The sequence below is a fragment of the Phoxinus phoxinus genome (assembly GCF_949152265.1).
Source record: "Phoxinus phoxinus genome assembly, chromosome: 25".
NCBI classification, from domain to species: Eukaryota; Metazoa; Chordata; class Actinopteri; order Cypriniformes; family Leuciscidae; genus Phoxinus; species Phoxinus phoxinus.
In genome coordinates, this window is record NC_136900.1 from 12,170,653 (window position 1) to 12,193,978 (window position 23,326).

The 23,326-nt window shown below is 37.8% G+C and overlaps 1 long non-coding RNA gene across 1 annotated transcript; it reads right to left on the reverse strand.

Moving 5' to 3' along the window:
- Positions 1 to 545: 545 nt before the first annotated feature.
- On the reverse strand, positions 546 to 12,642 carry LOC306993791. Its single transcript, XR_013796531.1, has 5 exons — positions 12,515 to 12,642; positions 11,627 to 11,708; positions 8,317 to 8,451; positions 816 to 906; positions 546 to 616 (listed from the first exon to the last, which is right to left on the reverse strand). It is a non-coding gene; the product is annotated as an uncharacterized lncRNA (long non-coding RNA).
- Positions 12,643 to 23,326: the final 10,684 nt, after the last annotated feature.

Here is a 23,326-nt window from a genome sequence, read left to right on the forward strand (position 1 = left end):
ATACACAGACACGCTGCTGTGAGCATGTAAGTTATGCTGATGCTACATTAATAGACATACATAAATCCTGTAGCAGATCTAGGCAGGTGGAGCTGGGGGAGGTGGAGGGGTTCAGTGTGTCAGGACTAGCTTACAGCAAACACTAAACCAGACTACATAATCGTTGAGCAAGCAATCTCATTGGCTGCATGATTTGCAGAGGCCAATCAGCTTGTGTCAAGAGATAATGATGCAACTGCTTTCAGATTGCATGTGAAGAACCTGTCAGCCTGCGCTCTCTAGAGACTGAACTATTACATTGAGTCTATCATAGCTGCATGAATTTATGGACTACTGAACAAAAAAATAAAAATCATTCTATTTTAATAAAAAATAAACATGGTTCAACCATCCCTTTAGGACATTGATAAGAACTTGAATATGGAGTAGAAACAGGCTCTTGGCCACAGAAAGTTCAGGGGTTAAAAGTGCATATTTTCTGTTTTTGTTATGCACTTTCGACTACACCGCCACTAACAGATTCATCTGACTCACAACTGTCTCACCTTTGGGTCAAAGCATGTCCAGATGAGGCCTGTCATGCCCGATGTCTGGCTCTTCAATCTCCCAGAAGCCTCTGTGAGGTCACAGTTTCATGTTAGTTGTCAACTTCGTATTTTCCTCCCACTTTTGTTTCTAATTTTAACCGGGATGGAACATCAGTACTTTGCAGAACACCAAGTTCAGTTGAGTCAACAAATGCCCACACATTTTTATTTTTGCAGGGGGTGCGAAGCTAAACAATGATAAAAAAGTAAAAAATGAGAAACGCTCACCGCTCATACACAGAGACGATTTATTATTCAAAGATAATTCCCCCTCGTGAGCTTATCCTCAGAGTTTGTCGGCAACTGGGCACGCTGTGGCCTGAAAAAAAAGATGCATATTTGGAAAGTACAGGGATAAAAATGTCAAAACGCTGGAGGTGGGGGCGACACAAGCGCTCAGGTCTTTCACTTCAGCAGGAGGGCCCTATGGACATTGAGCACACAATCTGGTCAGAGGGTGGCATCGATCACAGTGACAGTCCCTGCCACTTGTAACGTCGGAAATAACAACTCTTTCAAAACATTGCAGTGGGGGGTCACGGCCCTGTGTCGGACGTGGGAAAGTCATCTTTGACAAGCTCCGGAAAATCTGTTTTGAACACAAAGCCTTCAAAGGGCAATTTGCTTTGATTCTTCCACTTTTTTTTTTTTTTAAACTTTCTTTAGATTTAATAGATGATCCATTCCTTTCATGGTGTTTTTTTATTCCATGTCAGGCGATGGGAGAAGACGAATGGACAGAAGCTTTTCGCTGTATTGTTATATGCCTTCCCATAGATTTTCTTATATGGAGAAATATGAACTGACCCTCACAGACCACAGGCATACAATCTATTGAAAGTCAGCCTTTGTGTGAATAGTGAGAGTTATCCGTACCGTTTTCAGAAAACCTGACTTCTCATTCAGCGTGATTCTCTAGGTGAAGACATCAGAGCTTCAGTTCAGTGGCATTGGTAGAGAAATATGTTAGGGAGTAGATTAATGAATGTGTCATTTGGACCTTCTCAAAATTTTCAGAGCAAGTGCCACTTCAGATCAAATCATAAGTCAATTTATGATGTTTGCCCTATTTTAACAATCTAAGCACATGGTCTAAAGTGCATGGCGCCAGTGCACTTAGGGCATATCCGAATCCACTTTTGCTATTTTAACGATGAAAAAAATGGTCGGCGCCCCCGGCGCATGGTCTAAAAGATTCCTATTCTCTAAATGGTGGATTCGAGGTTAGATCGCTAAAGCAGACCATCTACAGGACAAGCCAGATTCCACCATATCTTTATGTACACAATATTAATCTTTTTCATTGTAACCCTTTAAATTTTTACATTTTGCATGTTTGTGTGCTGCTGCACATCCCTGTGTGTGTGATAAGCAGAGTGTACGCGCGTTGTGGACCCCCCTATAGGTGCACATTAAAAAATATTGCGCCATTGACTTAAGACAAGGTTTCAGATGGTCAATGTCGCAGTCTATCTCAGTTGCCTCAAAATAGCAACGCGCCAACAATGCGCCTGAACGCACCTCGTTTTCAGACCAGCACGCCCATGGGTGCAAATGCATTTGCTATTTAAACAACGTGGCGCAGGACATAAAAATGATAACTGCGTCGGGCTGAAAAACTAGCAAAAAAAAACCTTGCCTCATGCCTAGCGCTGCATTGAGCTGGGTGTATGATAGGGCCCATGTAATGTGTAAAATAAAAGTGCAAAAAACAATGACTTTTAAACCAAGAAGCTCTACAATACCTGAAGAAAAGCTATCAAATGGCTGGAAGTATGTGATTTGAAGCCTGCCATCTTTGTTCATGGGCGGTCAGTTCTGGATTCAAATGTTCAACAGTTTAATTATAGTTCAGTCAGGATCACTCTGTTAGATTAAGGTTAGTTGTAGAGGCTCTAAACTATAGTTTTTTGGCTGCGTCTTCGCTCTGAAGGTTTAGCTTCCAAGCTGTCCACAAGCACCCCCCCCCCCCCAACAGTTACATAAATCCACACGTAAGTAATACAAGTAATGGGTTTACACAAGGTTGAGCAACAATAAGCTGAATAGATAGATCTCTGTGAACAAGCAACTTAACTGTCACAAGCTTGCATATGAAGTTGGGGATGGAGGATGGGTGAACGCTTACCTGTCCTACAATTTGCATAAAAATAGGTGGACGGAGATATAGCTACTGACTGAGACACACAAGAACAAGCACAACCACATAAAGAGCATATAAAAAATAACAACATTTTGACTCTTGGATGTCAGAGGTCCCTGCTTGATGTCTAGGCCTTTTAAAAACTTCAAAATCAGGGAACAATGTATATGCTTTTCATAAGAAATTATATCCATCTTTCACCACCAACAAATTGTCATTTTAAAGTTTTTCGTCTGCCAGATTGAACACCGGTGCTAAATATGCAATCAAAAGTAACAACAATCTATTGAAAGGCAGCAGGAGCAGGCATCAATACTTCTGTATTACATACATGGATGTTGACTTGACCCTGCAATGTTGGAGGTGACACGGAGATCATTACATTAGTGGATTAACAGGCCAGGGCTTATCCTCTAGCCCCCTTCACAGGACTCCTGTCATTTAGAGGACGACGCCTCCGAAAACTCATTACCCAATTCAATATGCAAATGATTCGATTTTCACAGAAACCCAGTTTTCCAGGATTACTTTGCCAACCCCCCTGAGGCCTGCGTCTAAGACTCAATTCTGTTGCTCAGCGAATCGATAGCGCCGTGCCAGAGTCAGCACATGTCGGAACTTCTAATGCGCCGGGGAGAGAGCCACCAAAGTTCTTGCCTTGACGCAAAAAAACCTGTCACTGCCCCGACTTTATGTGCAGAACTGCATTTACCACAGAGGCTGAACTGGCTGTCCTTAAGCTTCTTGCATCTATGATACATTACAGCCAGATGTCAATTTATGGTTTGGGCCAATGAAATTAAATTCACTGTTGGACACCTGGAGGAAGGTTTTTATGTTCTTAGAGCAGCCAAAAGTGCTTTAAAAAGATGATTATTAATACATGGAAATCAGAAGTAAAAGGGTTTGGCTTCAGGTTGTGAAAGTGAGCAAATAAAGGATGGACTTTAATTGCTATTACAAAAAGTGTATATATAGCTTGTATATATAAAGTATAATATAAATCTTAATATATAGCCTACAGTATATATATATATATATATATATATATATATATATATATATATATATATATATATATATATATATATATATATATACTAAGAGAGATATAATTTTAATTAAACATTTTTGTTTGGTTTTAAATAATTCTATTGAAATACATATTTTTACAATATATATTTTTAAGAAATTCATTATTTTATTCAGCAAGGATGATTCAGCAACTGTTTTCAACATTGATAATAATATTTTTTCTTGATCATCAAATTTAGCATATTAGAATGATTTCTGAAGGATCATGTGACACTAAAGACTGGAGTAATGATGCTGAAAATTCAGCTTTGCATCACAGGAATAAAGTACAGTTTAAAGTACATTACAATTGTTATGTGAAATATTGATAATATTTTCATGAACACAAATAATGTGTGCATTAAAATGGTCCAGCACATCACAAAAATATTATTTTCCATCACAGAATGTACTTCACCCTTTTCCTGAGAAAGAAAGCATTTTATATTTGGTGTTTTGCGTTTCAGGACTGGGAAAAAATCAATGTATCTTTCGCCGAGCAGCTAATTTATCACTGGAAAAACATTCGGGAGATTCCACTGAAACACATGGAGCTAGACAGAGGTGGCAGTGACGGATGCTCTATGGGAAGCATTTAGAGGCCAGGAGTTCCTAATGCTTCGTAAGTTTGTTTTACTGTAGGTTTGCTGTTTTGTCCTTGAGATAACAAACATTTTCAGAATGATCCCTTTTAGAATAAGATCCTATTATGATGTTCCAAAGAGATTCCCTTAGAATAAGAGTATACATGTCAAGTAATAAAGGGAAGATCCACCTCTGCTGACAGTTAGTGTACTGGGCTCACCTTATAATACTAGTTTCTCTTCCTTGTAAAACTTAAACCTAACGACAGCAATCCGAATGACATACCATTGTCCATGCGTGCTGATACAAGGTCAAGCATCCACACTCTCGCAACTAAATAGTTCTTTTCATACTTTTATCAGCACTTTCTATTAGACCTATTGCTTTGATTTGCCAAGCATAATGTGGACTTGTCAATTTTAATGATTGAGACAAGTGTTGAATGCAGGCTGTAGCTGTGAACATTTGACCGTCTTTATGAATCAAAATCCAGTTTATATTGAGAATTGAAGTGAACTCATACCTGTAGGGTTGATAAATATCTCATACTTCCAAAGGCGATTGTATTGTCAATTAAAACGTATCTAAAGGGGCCTGAAAAGTAGATTTTTCCATAAACCCCTTACATGTTGTTGAATTTTGATCCATTTTCAGGCAGTTTTGGCATAATTGTCACGAGTAATTTGCCGCCGTATTGAAACAATATGCAAAATTCTGAAGTCGTCGTTGAAGCAAGACGCATTATTCAATAAAATCATCAATCGCTATACTCTCTAATTTGCCTGTGATTAAGGAGCAGAATTAATTATCTCATTATAATTGCTGATGATCAACGTCCTAGCAATAAAACGTCTAATGGCAAAGTGATTACTTGTGACATATTTTCCCATCTGAAGCTATTTGTTCAGTATCCTTTAGAGGGAACGCAAGTGATCAATACCATTTACCATGCGCTACGGACCACACACTCACGCTAAAACGCCCGCTAAAGTCCATGCAGATATTTCATTTCTCATGCCCTTTATGTAATTTATAATCCTCACTTCTAGACCTAATGTTATTTGAGAGCCGGGCGGCAAAATAGAGACAAATGGAGGGTTGGGAACATTAAAAGAAACTAATTAATAGCACAGAGGAATTGAAACTTGTGATATTGGGGGTTGAGAGCAAATTTATTATGGCACAAATCTGGGGCAGGGAAGGAGTGCCAAAAGTGAATAGGAATCAAGGAAATAAAGCCTAGGTTCAGCGCTCGCGAGTCAGACGAAACAAAGTGAATACTAATCACCTTGAGTGCCTCTCTGTGTAAATGGGAGCTATAACTCCGGTTTAGTTGCAAGCTGCCTTCTCGTGTTAATAGCTAATTATGTAGAGTTAGCGACAGAGACCCTCCATTTAAAGAAGGTCTGAAAAGACGAGCGAACTTGGTCTGCTGAGCACAAATGGCTGTGCATGCCAAGGATTTGTGCTTTTGAACAATGAACCGCAAATATAAAGTAGATGGGTGGATCTTTAATTAGAGAGACGTGAACTATTGACAAATCTCGTTTCATGTTTTATGTCATGTAAATGAATGTTTTAACTTGTCAAAAAGTCCATTGGTTTTACTTCAAAAGTTTATCTTCAAAAAAGAAAGAATGCCATTAAGATTATGTGTATAATAGCAGTCATGCATGACGGACGTTTTACACGTGTGATCGCAATTAATTTTTCTTTTTCTTTTTGGAGAAATAGTTGAATATCCAATGGACTTTCTAAAACAGCATATTTGCTTGATCAGTAAATTGTCTTTGAACTTACAAAAAGATCAAATAATAAACCGTTTGGTAATGACACATGCAGCTACTTTCAAATATTATTCATAATTAACTTTATATAATTCACATAAATAATCTTTATAATAATTACTAATATACTAAAGTCTTCGAATTAGTGAAATTTCTGATATTATTCCGATACATTTCTGAAACTAGGACTCTCCTCGCCTGGAAGAGATTTACATGATTTGAAATATTTTCTCTCGCTCTAAAATGCTAGGTAATGACAGCATTTCTTTGTTTTAAAAAACTGGACTGGGCATGCATATATCAAAAGGACTGAAAAAGTGAAAATAAGAAGCTTCCTGATTTTAACACTTTTCATTCATTTTAGAGGGGAACGTGAAAAATCCCTAGAGAGCAGAGGAGAGGAGAGGAGAGGAGACAATCCCTAAAAATATATATATATTTTTGCATATGTAATATTTAAACGTTCTTAAAAATAAGGCGGAAAATCCTAAAAAATATAGGGAATAAAAAAATAAAAAGGATATACGCTCATGGCCACAATTATTGGCACCCTTGGTAAACATGATCAAAGATGGCTTTACAAATAAATCTGCATTGTTTATCCTTTTGATCTTGCGTTTCCTTTTGAATTTGCACAAAATCTAACCTTTCATTGAAGTAAAACAATTGAAATTGGGAGGAAAATCACATTATAAAATAAATGTTTTTCTCCAAAACACGTTGGCCACAATTATTGGCACCCCCTAGAAATTCTTATGAAAATCTCTCTAAAATGCTTGGTGTGACGGTAGCTAATGACAATATATAGAGAGAGACTTCAGATGCAAAAGCTTCTAAGTGCCATCTGAAATTCTCTTCTAAAAATGATCATTTTTATCAAGCTCGTATATTTAAGTTCAGTAATTTCACTTTAATGACAATTAATAGGTAATTGAAAGTGAAATAGCTGAACATAAACATTCAAGCTTGATAAAAATTATCATTCTAGAAGAGAATTTCAGATGACACTTAGAGGCTTTTGCATCTGAAGTCTCCATATATATATATATATATATATATATATATATATATATATATATATGCTAAATTTGAGCTCTTAGTAACGTTTTTGTCTCCTAAACTGTGAAAAAGCAACCTTTAAACTATTTCCCTCTATGAATAAAGTTACATTCAGCTCCATTTTGCACATTTTATCATATTTAAATCCATTATGAATAATTCCATACATTTCCCTGTCAGTCAGAATGCAAAATCAGGAGACATGTTCTTTAATGCCGGAGCACCTTCCTTCACCATTCTGCAAAATAGGCCAGCAGCCCAAATTACCTGAACCTTTTGTAACAGTTGAGTAAGTGTTCTCACTTACACGGAGGTCTGGATTCAGCAGTTTTTCCAAATGCCAGGCATATTTTTTTGTCACAATTTCATATTTGAGGAAATGGCAAGGCCCACACCAGGTACATATACAAGAGAAAACATAGGGCCTATATATATGTACAGTATAAACTGGACATTTTCTTAGTGGAAATTAGAAACCTCCTGCTTTTAACACTTTTCATACATTTATTTTAAAGGGACAAGATAAATCTTCTGGAGAGGAGAAAACCCATTTAAACTTTCTATAAATGAGGGGGAAAGTGATTAATAAGATGCAAACGTATATTAAGCTAATATCTTCTCTAAAAGTAGACTAAAACTTGAAGCATTTTGAAAATAATACTAGGGAACAGAAAAGTTCCCCTAATTGAGGAATCACCCAAATAAACAGCAAATGCTGGGATTCAATTCCGAACAACCATCTGCAGGAGAAAATAGCGAATAAACAACATAACTGGATGATAACTACTTTGAGTCATAGCATTTAGCAGTTTACCAGGTTGTTTAGTTTTACCGCAGGATAGTTTGCAAGTTTCTTTACAGCAAAGACTTATTAAAATCCTCACAGATTGATTGGAGCTCGGATGTGAGAGGGATTCTTTACAGGCAAAAGGAGTTTTATGTTCGAAACTATAAAAGTAATCATTCCAGATATTATGGACACAAAATGCTTTCTGAAATAGACATTGGGCCTCTAATGTCAGGGAGATTATGCTGCGTTTGGAGGCAATAGAATGTGAAAGGAAATAGAAATGGGTCTCACAATCGTTTCGTGTCATTATCATGGGCTCCGGTGGACTGAAGTTCAATGGAAGGACAAATACCAGAACCCCATCTGCCGATAGTGAAAGATGGAGACCAATCTTTGAAGAAGCTGTGATGAATAATGTCCTGTTGACTGTGTGGATGGAAAGACAAACACATTGGATTGCAATTAAAACACTATTGATCGTGGTTTCTGTGGGGTCTGGTGGAAAGTCAAGCCGATAAAGGCGTTTCTTAAGAATACCACACATTTAAAAGCTGCTATTTTGAATAACAATGTCTAATTGTGGATAAGAAATGTGGATCAAATGACTAAATAAATATCACAATTTACTAATCGATCACAACACAAAGTGGAACATTTGACAATTGAGAAATGAAGGCTCACTTTCACGTTGTTCTAACTTTTTTTCTATAGAATAGAAGTGAATAGGAACAGACAAAGTCGAGCTCCAAAAATAACAATAAAGCATCATTAGATATGGTAAATCTAGTCTATATGACACACCATATGTGTGATGCACAAACTAAACAGTCTATATAATCATATAAATGCTAATTTTCATGTGTATTCTGGCATATAGTGAACTTGGCGTACAAAACAAACATATCACTCCATCTTCGTTCCAGCCACATGACAGGTCTTTAAGCAAGCCGAGATAGCTGTGTAACTCAAATATAATTACATTAGCTGAGCCACAGGGACAATCACGGGAATCATGTTTCAGCGGGTTTGTGTAATGAGAAATATTGGAATGTTTACTTCACTTCCTTGATTTGGGCAATGATCACTGACAGCAGCGCTTTAACAGAGATGCATCTGCACTGTCTGTAGCAAATATGACTAATTGCAGATGCTCTATTTAGCAGATGGAAGCATGATTTAGTTGTGATACAAAGCTAATTCAGGCAGAAGGTATATGTTTATAAAGTGTTTTTTTACACACTGTAAAGATTTTTATTTAATTTTATTAGATTACACACTACAGATCCTTTTTTTTTTTTTTTTTTTGAGTGAGACTATTTTGATAGACAGAAGGCCTACTTCTTTCAGAGAAACAGTCTACAAGAAACAGAACAAGAATAAGATAAACATAACACATTTATGTAATCTATTATAGGCCTATTGTCATGTGTACTGTATGTTATGTTTTGGGCTAGTTCTAGTTCTTGTACCTGTTTTATTTCTTCCAATTCCAACTGAGGGAAGAACAAAACACCAAACTTGGTTAAGGTAGCATTTATCCGACATTATTATTCAGCAAAAAAAAAAAAAAAAAAAAAAACAGCTACAAGTTTTAAAAAAAAGCATATATTGACTACAAAAATTTACTACAAAATGATCCGTTATAAATATTTTGTTGGTTCTCTCGTTTTTGCATGTGTTCATAATTTGTTTGTATAACAGCCTGGCCAAAAATGAATTGCATTATCACAAATAAAACAATTGACCCCCAAGCACAACTATAACTGCTTACAAAATCTTTTACATTTTTTTTTTAATTAGATTTTAATAAAGGTTGAAAATGTCAATTTTCCTGGGCCAGACATTACTGCTAGCCACTAATGTAGATGCAAAATAAACAAACAACAACCAAACAACCGTCAAACTTTTCTTATTCTCTGGTGGGAAACAGCCCCACATTCACCCTCCAACCCTCGCACATCCAATGACACAAACATACACACCACTGAGCTTTACAAGAGCGGATGCTTGTCGTGGAGGAATGGTCTAAATCTCAGAAGTGAGGAGCGTTCTCCAAGCTCCTGCCATTTCTCATTGACGTGCGAGAAAAGTGTGGACGTGTCATTCCTACCGTACTGACACGAAGGATGTCAGTCCCCTGACACTGAAGTGTGGAGTCATTACTGGAAAGGTCACTCTCCCTCAGATCCGTCTTTAACCTAAACTGTCGACTTCCAATCCTTTAAGCTGTTTGGTTAAAGTTAATTAGTTTGTTTCGGGAATCTAGCTGCTGTCTTTGATATTTACAGTTTTTCTTTGACGTCTTTTTGAAGTGCTAAACGGCCGTTTCCCTTTTTTAACCCCGTCCCTGCGGTGGCATCGTGAAAAGGACATTACATCCCCAAATGGTTTGTCTTTGACTAAGAGGGGCTGACATTTGGCACAATATTAAAAATCTCATAAAATCGACACAGAGTCTTAAATTCTCACTCAAAGTCTTAAATGACTTTTCGGGGGCTGCTGAAGGCGCAATAAAAATCTGGAGCCCATAATCAGAAAATTACCTGATGGACAAGAAATGTCTTTTAGCTTGAATTATCGGCCTCATTTTCATGATGTGACTGCTTATCTGATGCACCAATGATGCTGACTATAGAGTGAGAGAGCAAACTTCAACTGGAAAAATGTACATTTAAAAAAGTAGACAGACAGACAATGTTGTTTTGGTGGAACTGTTGCTTGCTAATAAATCATAATTTTGAACTGTTTGATTTACTGTTTGTTCGGTTGTAATATAAAACCAGAAAAAATATTGAGTGAGAGTCGGACATGATAAAAAGTATCGATAGTTGTCATTAATTCAGAGAGGAGTTCATCTCTGGGTATTGAGTTTTTCATTACAAATGTTACCGTTGTGGAGTTCAGCATTGCATGGAGAGCATAAGGAAAGCCCGAAAAAAAGAAGAAACAAAAACTTAAAATAAAGCACGTGTGGGCTGGGATTTGACACTTAAATAATGAACTAATAAACCTTTATTGACTTTGGAGTACTAAAATGTCAAACATCATGGTTTGTAATGAAACTTATTATATCTTCCGAACCGCATAATTTAAAATAAAATTAAGGGCGTTGAAAGCTTGACACTTGAGCTGTCTAAAGCAACTTTGATTTAGTCTATACCAACATAGGTTAGATACATAAATCTCTTAAAAAATAAAGCCGCATGAGACGTATTTTGAGTGAGGACAGGCAATATAACATGGGTATATTTTCATTACGAGTTACTGTAATCTTCCAGTCTTCGCAATTGTGACCCGTACCAAATGCATCATAAGTAATGTGCAAAGCAATCATGCTCTAGCAGCGAGTATATGTAAATGGCTTTATAGCTTTACAAAAGATTTATTGCTACTGTTCAGTGATGAGGAAAAATTTAATTGTTAAGTAAACAATTACGGAAGTCAGTGTTAACTCAATCTTGAATGTACCTCTCTAGCAAATAGTCACTCATGTGATTTAGTTTAAGGACCCTGAATTTAATTACCACTCTCTGTCCGTTATCTCCATATTTTAATTTAATTAGCAGCCTGCTGAACAAAACCAAAATAAAAAGCACTCAACTCATTAAGAGGGGAACAGCAGTTATATCACAGGAGGTATGAGAACGTGCTCCTTAATGTCTCCAGTCAAATTCCCCGTTGCTCTGTTTGAAAAAAAAGAAGGGAAAAAAAACGTGATGATACCAGAATGATGCATTAGCTTTTATGAAGAGGCCGTGTGCTGTTAAAAATGAGGAGTTTGTAAATTTAAATAAAACCGAAGAGAACAGTTTGCATGGCTTTTTGGGTGTATTTACTTAATTAGTCTGAATTTATAGTCTTGACTCAACTTAAAATGTCAAGTTGCTATGACTTAAAATCTGTCATCATTATAACAATTGCACATTAAATAACTAAAGTTGCATCAGCTTATAGGTCTATGTAATTTCCCTTTATTTACATGGCTCTAAATTGTTGATGTACATTTTCATAAAAAAATAAGCAATACAATTATATCAAATATTTGAGCATTTTTCATCCAGTATATAACTATACATAGTTCCTTTCTTCCCAAACATTTTAGATTGTACAGTACTTGTCAGATTTTTTTTATCAGATCGGTGTAAAAATGCCAATGTGAATGCAAACTGTGTGTTCACACCAGACGCGAATAGCGAGTCAAATTCGCGCCTGCCGCGTCTAGTTATACGCTTGATCACTTTGTGTCCATTCGCGCGTCAAGAGCGAAATTGACCTGCGTAAAAACATACATTTAAAGCGAAAGTCCGTCAGAGGCAAAAGTTTCGAAACCCGTTTTGCGGCCATCTTTTTTTACAAGATGTCTGATGTTGATAGATCATTTATCAAATAATAAATGATTTACAAATAGTTGTAAACTAGCAGCACGACAGCTTGCTAGCTGGTTAGAATGTCAATAACGTGACACAAAAGTGAAATTTGTATATCTTACAACTTAACAGGTTGTACAATCTCCTCACTTATCTTCTTCCAAGCGAGGTCCTTTTACTTCCTGTCTCTATAAAAGTATGAACTTGAGTCATATAATTCCGGTTCACCACTCACAGCTAAAATTAGTTTCTCCTCCATTTTGAATGAGTGACTTCCCGCGGGAGTTTGTTATGCTAGGTCACTTTATGCCACGTGAAGCAAGCAGGCTCCTGATTGGTTAACGCGGCGCGAATTGACGCAGACATTTGACGAGAAGGGAGTGAGACTGTGTTGCAACGCAGAAGTTCAGATTTTTCAACTCGGGCGGCCGGCAGGATTTTTTTACACGCATAACGCGTCTTTGCATTGACTTAACATTGAAATCACTCGCGCCTGACGCGCTATTCGCGTCCGGTGTGAACGCACCATAAGCAGACCAGGACTAAAGTTTTTTTTTTTTTATTCCTTTTTTTTTTATTATCCAGACCAAACGAACCAAACTACAAGTTTGAACAGACCGTAATATAAAGACTTACAATAGGCTTACCATGAGAGTAAGAACAAAACACGTTTTGGAAAAAGGATTGATTATTTAAATGTTGTTAGTTTTGAAACAAAAAAAAAGTTATATAAAAAGGAATTATAATATTGAAGGTACACTATCCTTATTAAATAATACAAATATGTTGTTCGCAGTGTGGATTTCCCTGAGCAAATCAAATTGTAGATAATCAAATGCAAAGTCTGACATGCACAACGGTGGCGCCAGGTGTAACAATGTCTCAAGAACGTAAGTACAAAATTGCATGAAAGTGTGTTCGAAGTCACGTTCAAGTTAGCAAGGGCATCTTATTTTGCCTCATTTGTCGGTGTGTTTGTGTGCCGATCTACATACTGAGTGGCATTTGTTTGGGCAATGCTTCATTTATATTTCTCCCACTGCCAAGCAAGCACTTTAGTCAGTGACATGGCAGACCTGTTCCTCTGCTTCCCGCTGACCCTGTCTGCCTTGATCACCGCAGGCTTCCAGTGTCTACCTGCTCTGTCTCCTGGGCATGGGCTATTTCAGTTCAGCTGACAGCAAGACACTTCGGTATGGGGTCTCCTTTGAATGTTTGTTTCACAACACAAGCCTGCCGTTGAAAAACAGAAATCAAGCCTAAATCGTAATTGATTAAATATGCAAACAATCTGTGAGCAAGCAGGTTACGTACTTGCAGAAATAATTGAGGTATTGGAAACCAATACAGAACCTGGTGTCAACGTAAAAATCAAGAGTAGCGTCAGTTCTGGCAGGTCACGTTAGTCAAGCTCGCATCAGCTGACTCTCAGCTGATCCGCATCTACCTATAGGAATACGACGCCTATCACCGTATACATATGTATAAGCTCCTTCAGTATTATCAGCAGCTATCGCGTTTCTCAGGAGCGAATTACCCTCCTCCATCCCCAGCTCCACCTCTCATCCAGTCAGGATTTGCCATTCTGATTCCTCTTGAATCAGAATAAATTCTCGAATTATGTTGTACCTTAAAGGATAATTCCGGTATTTAACACCTTGAGTCTATATTGTAGTTTGTTTTGGATGAACAAGAGTGGTGGACAACATTTTTTTGACAATGGTTCCTCTCTCGAGTTTTTGACTATAAAATAATTGGCCATGGACCTATTTAACATTGGAGTCAATGTGCATGTCCGAAAATGTCATTAAAACAACCTTTAACATTAGTTTTCAAAACTGTGCAACTCACCGAGTGATTAGTGATGTTAGTTGATGTTCCAGAAACAAAAAGTGTTGCGAAATACAGTTTCTGTCGTGTTTTATTCGTCATTTTGTAAAATCCCATTGAATTCTGTTGAAGGACTGAGTGCTCGTTAATATCAGGTTAATATAAATGCGCTACCGGAAACGGAAAGGGGGCTGTTTACATTTGGTCGATGTAGTCTTTTTGCTCGCTTCCGTTTCTCATAAGGCTAGCGAGCAGAGCTCTTTACCGCAGTTTTTGACTGCACAAATTCTAACCATATTAAAAGACGTGACCACTGACCAGTGCAATATGAAGTTGAACTCGACTGTGACCGTGAGTGTCCCGCGAGACATAAACATCGGTTATCGCCATCAAGTGGTCGGGAGTGTGCTAACGCTTCAGATTCAAATATTGAGCTGAAGTTACACGGTTCTGACAAAATAGTTCCACTATAGCAAAATAAACGGATTGGAATCATATATTGCGACGATATATTGTTTATAATCATCAACGAACGCCACTAACCACTCGGTGAGTTTAACAGTTTTGTAAACGAACATTATTGGCTGTTTTAATGACATTTTCGGACATGCACATTGACTCCAATGTTAAATGGGTCCATGGCCAATTCTATTATAGTCAAAAACTCGAGAGAGGAACCATTGTCAAAAAAATGTTGTCCACCACTCTTGTTCATCCAAAACAAACTACAATATAGACTCAAGGTGTTAAATACCGGAATTATCCTTTAAAATCTTGAATGAATAATTTTTGCATAAATTCATGTTGGTTCTGTTCTGTTTACCCCAAGGGGGGTTATCGCTGCTCTCCCTGCTCTTATCCATGCTAGGCTGCATGGATGCGCAGGGAGTTCTCGCCCAGGGGTGCGTTTCCCGTTCAACTATATAGCTCACTGCTTAACTACCATAGTACGATGCATCGTTGGAGAAATCAACTAGCTCGTCACGACTGTTTCCCGAAACCGTATGTCGCAAAGTATCGTTCAACCACGTTGGTTTATGACGTCTCGCACGTGGTGGACTAATAAATTATTTTAATTAATCTGTTTGAGATCGAATTAACGCTAGATTTTGTCATATAAGTTACAGACGTGGCATCTGAAGACCATTTCTAATTTTTCTCAGTTATTTTGCTTTATTACCAGACTCAATATTTGGCACATGCGCAGTCTTCAAAAACGGTGTTTTAAATCTCTTGACAAACTAAAAGACGTAAATTACATTTGTATGTATTCTAAATAAATAACACGGGTTGTACTGAATGTCAGCTTGCTTATTTAGCTAAAGGTAAGGATTTATTCAGTCTATATCTCATGTAAACTAGAAACTATGCTTCTAACCACAGCTCGAGAGCTGTCGTTCCAAACACACAAGTTTGCGATGCTGTTTGCGAACGTTCGTTGGAACGATGGTTTCGAGAAACACCAAATCGTTGAACTATGCTGATAACGACGGAACTTGTGACCATGGTTGAGTAACGATGCTTTCGGGAAACGCACCCCAGAACGGGACCATACCGCCAATCCAAACTGTATGCTAATCGTCAATCATATTTGACGATGGTGGTCCTGACAGAAATGCTTTGCCGTTTTTAAAAATATGGCAAAACTCACCCAAACCCCAACTTACATGGCAAGGATGATTGGGCAGAATCAGGTTGGGCATTTTGCCCGCGTTCCCCTGGAAACAGTGACACAGAATGAGAACAGTGTTCAGAATGCCAGACGCTTTACCTCCATAATGCACTGCTTTTCTTCACCAAACATACACTCCTGCTCAAGAAAAAGAAAAACCTGCCAGGGAAGCTTTTCCCAAAGCTTTCATGATTTTTTCAAATGTATTTATTTCAACCCAGTAACCATGGTATATGTGGTAGAACTGTGGTTATACAAATGGTAATCAATCCACACACACACAAAAACATGGTTACTACACTTTAACTATAAAAAAAAACCATGGTTCATTTTTGGTAGGGAAGATGGACTGTGATATGGCTCCATTCACACTGCAAACCTTAATTCTACCAGAAAGACTCGGGAGATAAATTGATATAACAGCGTATATTTATTAACAGCCCAGCAAGCATGAATTTATAAAGTTCTTTGGCGTAGGCCCCGTCCTTAGAGAGCAATGCGAGGGTAGCGGAATCTGCATATCCTGCCTGAAGACGAAGGCAGGGGCGCAGCCGACCCCCCCTGGGGGTTAAGGAAGGGACCATCCTGGTGGTGGTGGGGAGGATGAAGGGGAAGGTGCCATCTGGGTGGTGGTTGGGGAGGATGGAGGTACTTGGCAGCGTCAGCATCTGCGAACTCAGACGAATGTAAGTACCGATCTTTTATACTGTGAGTGTTAGCACATGATTGGTTAGGAGAGAAGTAATACGTGGCACGCTGATTGAGTCTTCCTGGCAGAACCTACGCTGAAGCTGTCATTTCTGATTTATTGCTCAGATCAGATTTTATTTTTTTGTATGGCTGTTCCCATTCTTTTCTTTTTAAAAAATGTGGCCAGTATATGTGTAAACAATGATTGTAAGAAAATAAATAAATAATTGATCACAAAAAAAATGTGGCTAGTATCGAATTCAAGTGTGAACAGGTTACGATCCTCAACCCATGCACAAAAGAACAATAACATAGATGGCACATAGCACGTCATACTGAAGTCAGCATACTTGTTCATTTATAAGGTGATGTGCAATGGAAACCAGCAAAGTTGTGCGCATGCGATAAGTCGACAAGGATGAGGAGATAGAGAGGAAAGTTTTTCTTGCACAGTTTTTCCAAGTTTTGCTTGTGTAGAGCTGTCACTGTAATTCCTGCTTCCGAAAACTTAGGCTGCTGACTTCTTGTCTCGCTGCATTATCAGGCAATGACTTTGTAGGCAGTGTTTTGCGCACAAACGCACCTCACAAAACTGTTTTCAGACTGACTTCTAAGGAAGCATAACGGTTTAATAATCTACAGAAAACAGAGAGAGCTTTGGTGAGAATTAAGCAAATATTTAATCACTACAATAGTAATTTATTTCTAGCAATGACATCAGAAGTGGAAAACGTTGGTCAAAAACGTACATCTACACACAAACTGATCACCAACTGCAACTTTCAGATGCCATCTTTGTTTTTTAGCTCAACTGTCACAGAATGGAAAGCACAGGATTGTGGGATATCAAAGGCAGCAAAGGATATATCTATGCTGCCTTCAAAAATCCATCAGATGAAGGTATCTCAGGAGACAGGAAAGTGAAACTAACATTGGATTTGGATGTGCCTTGATGCCTTCCTACATTGGAATGGATTATCCGAAGGCAGCATTTTGAAGACAGCTCACTGACTAACTTCGCTGCTGTCTTCCATAATCATATCCAGTGACTTCAAATTCAAATTAACACTGTACATTGGGCTGTATTTTTACAGACTTTCTTAGTGTTTTTCTGTAGTGTCATAATATTTAAATGTTAGACTGTATTGCGCATGCAGCCAATGTCCCTTAATTTCAGGCAAGTCATTTCACTTTGGCGGCCATCTTTGAAACGCCTATCGGGCAGCTATTTCAGTAATGCAAGTAGATCTCCTATCTCTATGAATGGGGAAACATCAAATTCTCCAAAGCTGTTCGCCAAGCTTATGATTACATTTTTATATTTGAAACAACTGACAACAACTGTCTCATGGATTTTGTGTTTTAAATGATCAAGTCATGACAAAAATACTATATTTTGAAAATCATTTTTCAGGCTGGATCAACCAATGGGCATGTTCAGTCATAAACGCAAGAGCACAAAACTCAGAAAACAGACTTCTACTTTTAAATGGCAACCAGAGCTTCTAATGGCAGCTGCAGTGCCGCAACTTTAGTTGGTGATTGGCTCTTTAACATAGAAGGTGGGACTTATTCCGGCATATTGCATATTGCACTTTCTCCCATATTAACAAGATAAAAAAAAAGTATTTGCTGCAGCTTTATAGCCGAATCAATGTGAAAATGGATTCACTTTAGTGAATCAGTTTTAGACCCTTCACAGAAATGAATCAGGTTAAAGTCAAGTCTCTACGTAAAAGTCTCTGTAGCCTTTTGCATGTTAAATAGCAAAATATTAACAGTGTTGTCATGACATGTAACTAATCAAGTTGTTTTCAGGCTAATTCAGTTTGTGAACAAATCATTTTACAGTTGTTTTGTGATCTAGTTCAACGGTAACACTTTACAATAGTGTCATTTGTTAACATTAGTTAATGTATTAACTGACATGAAGTAACCATGAGCGATACATTTGTTGATACAAATACAGCTCATTGTGCATGTTCACTTTTGATTTTAATAATGTATTATTAAATGTTAAAATTAACATGAACAAAAAAATAACAAATGTTGTAGGTCATTATTAGTTCATGTTAACTACTGTAATGTAGTTAAGTAGCCTAATGAAAAAAAAGTGTTACCAGGTCAACCGATTCAATGTGAAAGACTCACAAAGTAGAATGGTATGTTTACACAACAATGATGAAAAACTGAAAAATGTTCCTTTGTGTTTTTCACGTACAGACGACGACGTCGTCAGAACGATCCCCGTTCACACAGATTCACAATTTTTCTGCTATTTTTCACAGTCTAATTTCAAAAAAAAAAAACTAACTTAAGAGAAAATCTTTCCCATTTACTTGATTATGATTACGATGACAGATCAGGCACTTACCGCGGCATACGGTAAAACTGGCGCGGAGGCAGGCATGAGACAGGAAAACTTAATTCATAGAGGAGATGGAGTGCAATATCTGTTGCCCTTACATCAACCTGTCAGAGAAACTTAAAGTGATGGACTCTTTATTCTCAAAAAGGCTCTGTTAACTTCAGTCAGCAAATATGGCAGTGACTGGCCTGGCTTCCAGCCTAATGTACCCAAATGTAGTAGATCCCTCCTCCAAATACTTCCAGCCTCCTTCAGCATTATTTAAGATCTGCTAACATTATTTACAGTGAAGATATTTGTGTACAATGTATGGATTTTCAAAGAAATATACACTAAAGCCCTTCAAAAACAGCTTGAGACACATCAGTGTATACGCATTATACATACTGCATTAGCCATACTGTATCTGCCAACGGTAAATATCTAAACCATGAAAAATATAAGACATCTCAATTTTATGTTTGGACTTTAATCAAGAATGTACTGACTCCATGTGTGCTCATAACAAACCAGACGGTGTAGCACTTCCTGGCTTGTTTGTTAAAGCGAATGCTTTTAAAGGTGCGAGCCAGAGAGCTTCACTTCAAAAGAAAGAGGGACAAAGTCAGTCCACATTTTATTCCCTCTCAACTAAAGTACAAGTGGGATGGAGTGTGGTCTTTTCTACTCTAGCTATATTTGGTCAATGTTATTAATAAACTTGATTAAGGAGCATCTTGAAACTCGAGTCTGCAAAGAATTGGCCGCCGTTGCATCATCTGTATCGAGCCAGTAGTAGCTTATATTACCACAGAAGGTATAAATAATGCTTTTGAGAATATGTGCTTCTTTAGCGACCTGTATTTTACATTCTTTCATTCCAAAGCCATTTGACATTCTTTTCATCCGTGGAATACAAAAAGAGATGTTTAGCAGAGTGTTCATGCTGCTTTTTTTCCATACAATGAAAGTGGAGGGTGACCAGGGGCTGCTTTTGTGCTTTAGGCAATAAAGAAAATGGGTGGTAATGGCAACTGTGAACTCAATAAATAAATAATGACTCTTACATGACACTAGCTAGGGTGCTGGTGTATACATTTGTTAAGCTGCTCTGGAACTGCGTGTTTGAAGGTCACGGTTTAAGAGGTGAATTTTGCTCTTCGGTACCATTCATTAATCTGAGCTGTTACTAAGAAGGAAAATGAATCTTTGTGATAAATGCTAGAAGGGGACGCTCAGGTGTGTGCTGTGACTAGGAAATAAAGGTATATTTTCACACCGATTCCACTAAAAGTTTGGGAGGGAAAAAAAATAGAACTGTGAATTAAACATGTTGGCGCCTGAACAGATGTAAATTCTGAAATACAACTTTGCATCCAAAAACAGCTACTATGAGTGTTATTGTGGGGTTTTGGGGAGATGCTGTCTTATAACACTTGTAAAAAAAACCTTTTTGAACCTTTATTTTTAAGAGTGTCTCGCTCATGGTTTACTCAGATAATGTGATACTGGAATGATTATATATATACATAGTTAGGGTTTGATTTTTGAATGTTTTTGAAATAAGTCTCTTTGCTCACCATTTATATGATCAGTTTTCCAATGTAATATATTTGAAAATGTCATTTGATGGCCATTCTGTATTTTCAGCGTCATTACTCCAAGTCTTCAGTGTCACATGACCCTTCAGGAATCATTCTGATTTGCTGCTCAAACCATGCAGAAACCATGATTTTTGTTTCAAGATTCTTTGATGAATTCTTTATGAATAAAAGTATCCATTTTTTGGTTTACACCATGTGGACGTATCATATCTTGTTTGAATCTAAAAACCTAAAAAAATAATGCATTATAGAAGACAGTACTGCAAGTTTTCTACAATGTCCTGATAGCAAAAACATATACTATAAATAACATTAATACAAAAACGAATAAATAATAGTGTCAGCAACAGCAATAATACTGCTAGTACAAATTCAGAAGCTGTGTGCACAGTACATGCTGTGGTTTTATCTAAGAGATTTGTGATACACCCATTGTTCCCAGTAGTCTGTAAATGTAATTTAGAATATGTTAGATCTCCTCCGAACCACACAGATATAGTGTGATATGTTTCATCGTATACCGCTTTGTGTGGGCAATTCAATCTTCACCCATTAGATATGAGGAAACATCACTATTTTTAATTCGTAGGTGTGATTTGAGACGGAGCCAAAGCAGTTGCGCCAAAGAAATTCCTTAGGGGTTAGAGAGGAAAACGGTTAGGAACTGTGCGGTGAGGCCGGTTTATCTCTCGATGTCTGCAGGAGTCATTTGAAACATAGTCAGGGGTGTTTAAGTTTTTATCAATAAATGAAATTGTTTACTCTCAGAGTCACACATTAGAGCTTTCCGGCGTCCTGGCTTGTGTCGCTCTCATTCAAAGTACAAGTGATCTGGGAGAGAGCAGGAAGCAGAAAAGCAAACATTAAAGAGCAAGGCCGTCCAAAGTGATCTTAACGGGTCTTTGAAAGCATCTGGTTGGACATATTTTATTTGTGAGCAAGTAGATTATTTATCAGTGTGAATAGTTCATGAATAAATGTTCTTTTTGCTCGACTGGTAGAGTTTGGTGTGAGCAACACCAAGGTCGTGGGTTTTATTCACTGCAACACACTTTTAAAATGTATGCAAGAACAATATGCAAGAGTGATTTTGTGCATTTATTAGTCATAAAATATAGCTCTAAAATCTAAAGGGGGTATAGAAGCCATGTCTGAAAAACACTCTTCTTGTTTGAAGTCACCCCAAAAAAAAAAAAAAAGCACCCGGATGTTACACGGAGCTACTGGCAAAACATTCTTAAGTTGAATCCAGTTGAGTTGTTTGGGAAAACACACACGGCTATGTGTGGAGAAAAGAAAACCGGGGCCATCAAGGTTTGGGGCTGTTTTGGTGCCTCAAAGCCTGGACAACTAACATCAACAAAAATGATTTCTAAAAATTGAGTTTATCATGGTGTGGCAGGAAGGAACCGTACTCTTAGTGGCACTAGGGCCGTACTACTTAGAATGGAACAAATGTAACTTTAGAAAACCGACTACGCCACTCTGACATCACACAGAGAATAATTAATACGCTTCATCTTAAGGCACGCAAGTTGGTTGCACTAGTAAGGAGCAGAGACAGGAATATCGTACAAAAGTTCTTTATTAATACTAAAAACACATTAAAATTATCTTAGTGTACCAGGCTGGGCACGCCACACCATCTGACCATAAAAAGACAGGTTAGGTTGTCAGAGCAATATGGTCCTTCAAAAGTCAGTCACTACAACATTAACATACAATCAACAGTACATTCAAAAGCTTTGGCTGAGGGCTAAAAGACAAGGAATACAGCCACACACTTTGGAGTAAACGCTTATCACTCACACACAAAATCCGTGCATCTCACTGCACACAGCACCCAGTGTTCAAACCACCACCAGCACGCGGAGAAAACAAGGGAGCAGTCCTGGCTGAAGCCCTCAGCGTCTAGCTAAAGAAGTTCACAATTACTCTCTCACCCACACACACACACACATCAAAAATCACAATTAGAAAATAAATCAAATGTAACAGCAACAGACACAATAATAATAAAAGACAAAACAACCGCTTGACTGAAGACTATAATTCCCACTAATAAATAGTCTCAGATCAGAGAAAAGCAAACCAAAAGAATAGAACCATTATTCAACTCACATAAAGAAACATAAAAAAAAGAAACAATCGAAAATAATAAGTTATAGGACAACGGCGATTCCTCGCGTTACATACTGACAACGAGGCAGCGTGGAGAGATCTCGAACACCTTAGAAGGGAAACACAATGGTTAAACGCCAGCATGAATGCCCAATATTCTCCACCCGATCAGGAAAAGACTTACCGACGATAGACCCACGTCACTCACTCGGAACAACCCGCTTTTAGATCGCTTGGTTGATTTGTTTTGATCCTGCAGCAACGTATTAACCAGTTTGCATATGTCTGAAACGAGCTAAATAATACCCACTTTCCAGATCAATGCCTAAACACACAGTATCCATAATTTCCTATGATAAAGAAGACTTACCCGACGATAGAACCAGTCCAGCACTCTGAACTGTAAACTCTTATTAGATCGCTTGGTTGATTTGTTTTGATACTGCCGCGTTGCGTAAACAGATTTACTGGTGCCTGAAACAAGCCAAAGAAATCGCCATTTCAGGAACACGCAAACGCTGGCGTACAGCCGCAATCAAATCCCCCGCACGTTGGAAGCAAAAGGGAACCCCCGGGACAATCGGAAGTGACGTGTCTCAACAGAAATGAAAAGGAGGCTATTTATAGCAGATCGGAAATAACGCGTCACAGAGTTTAAAGGGTTTATCGG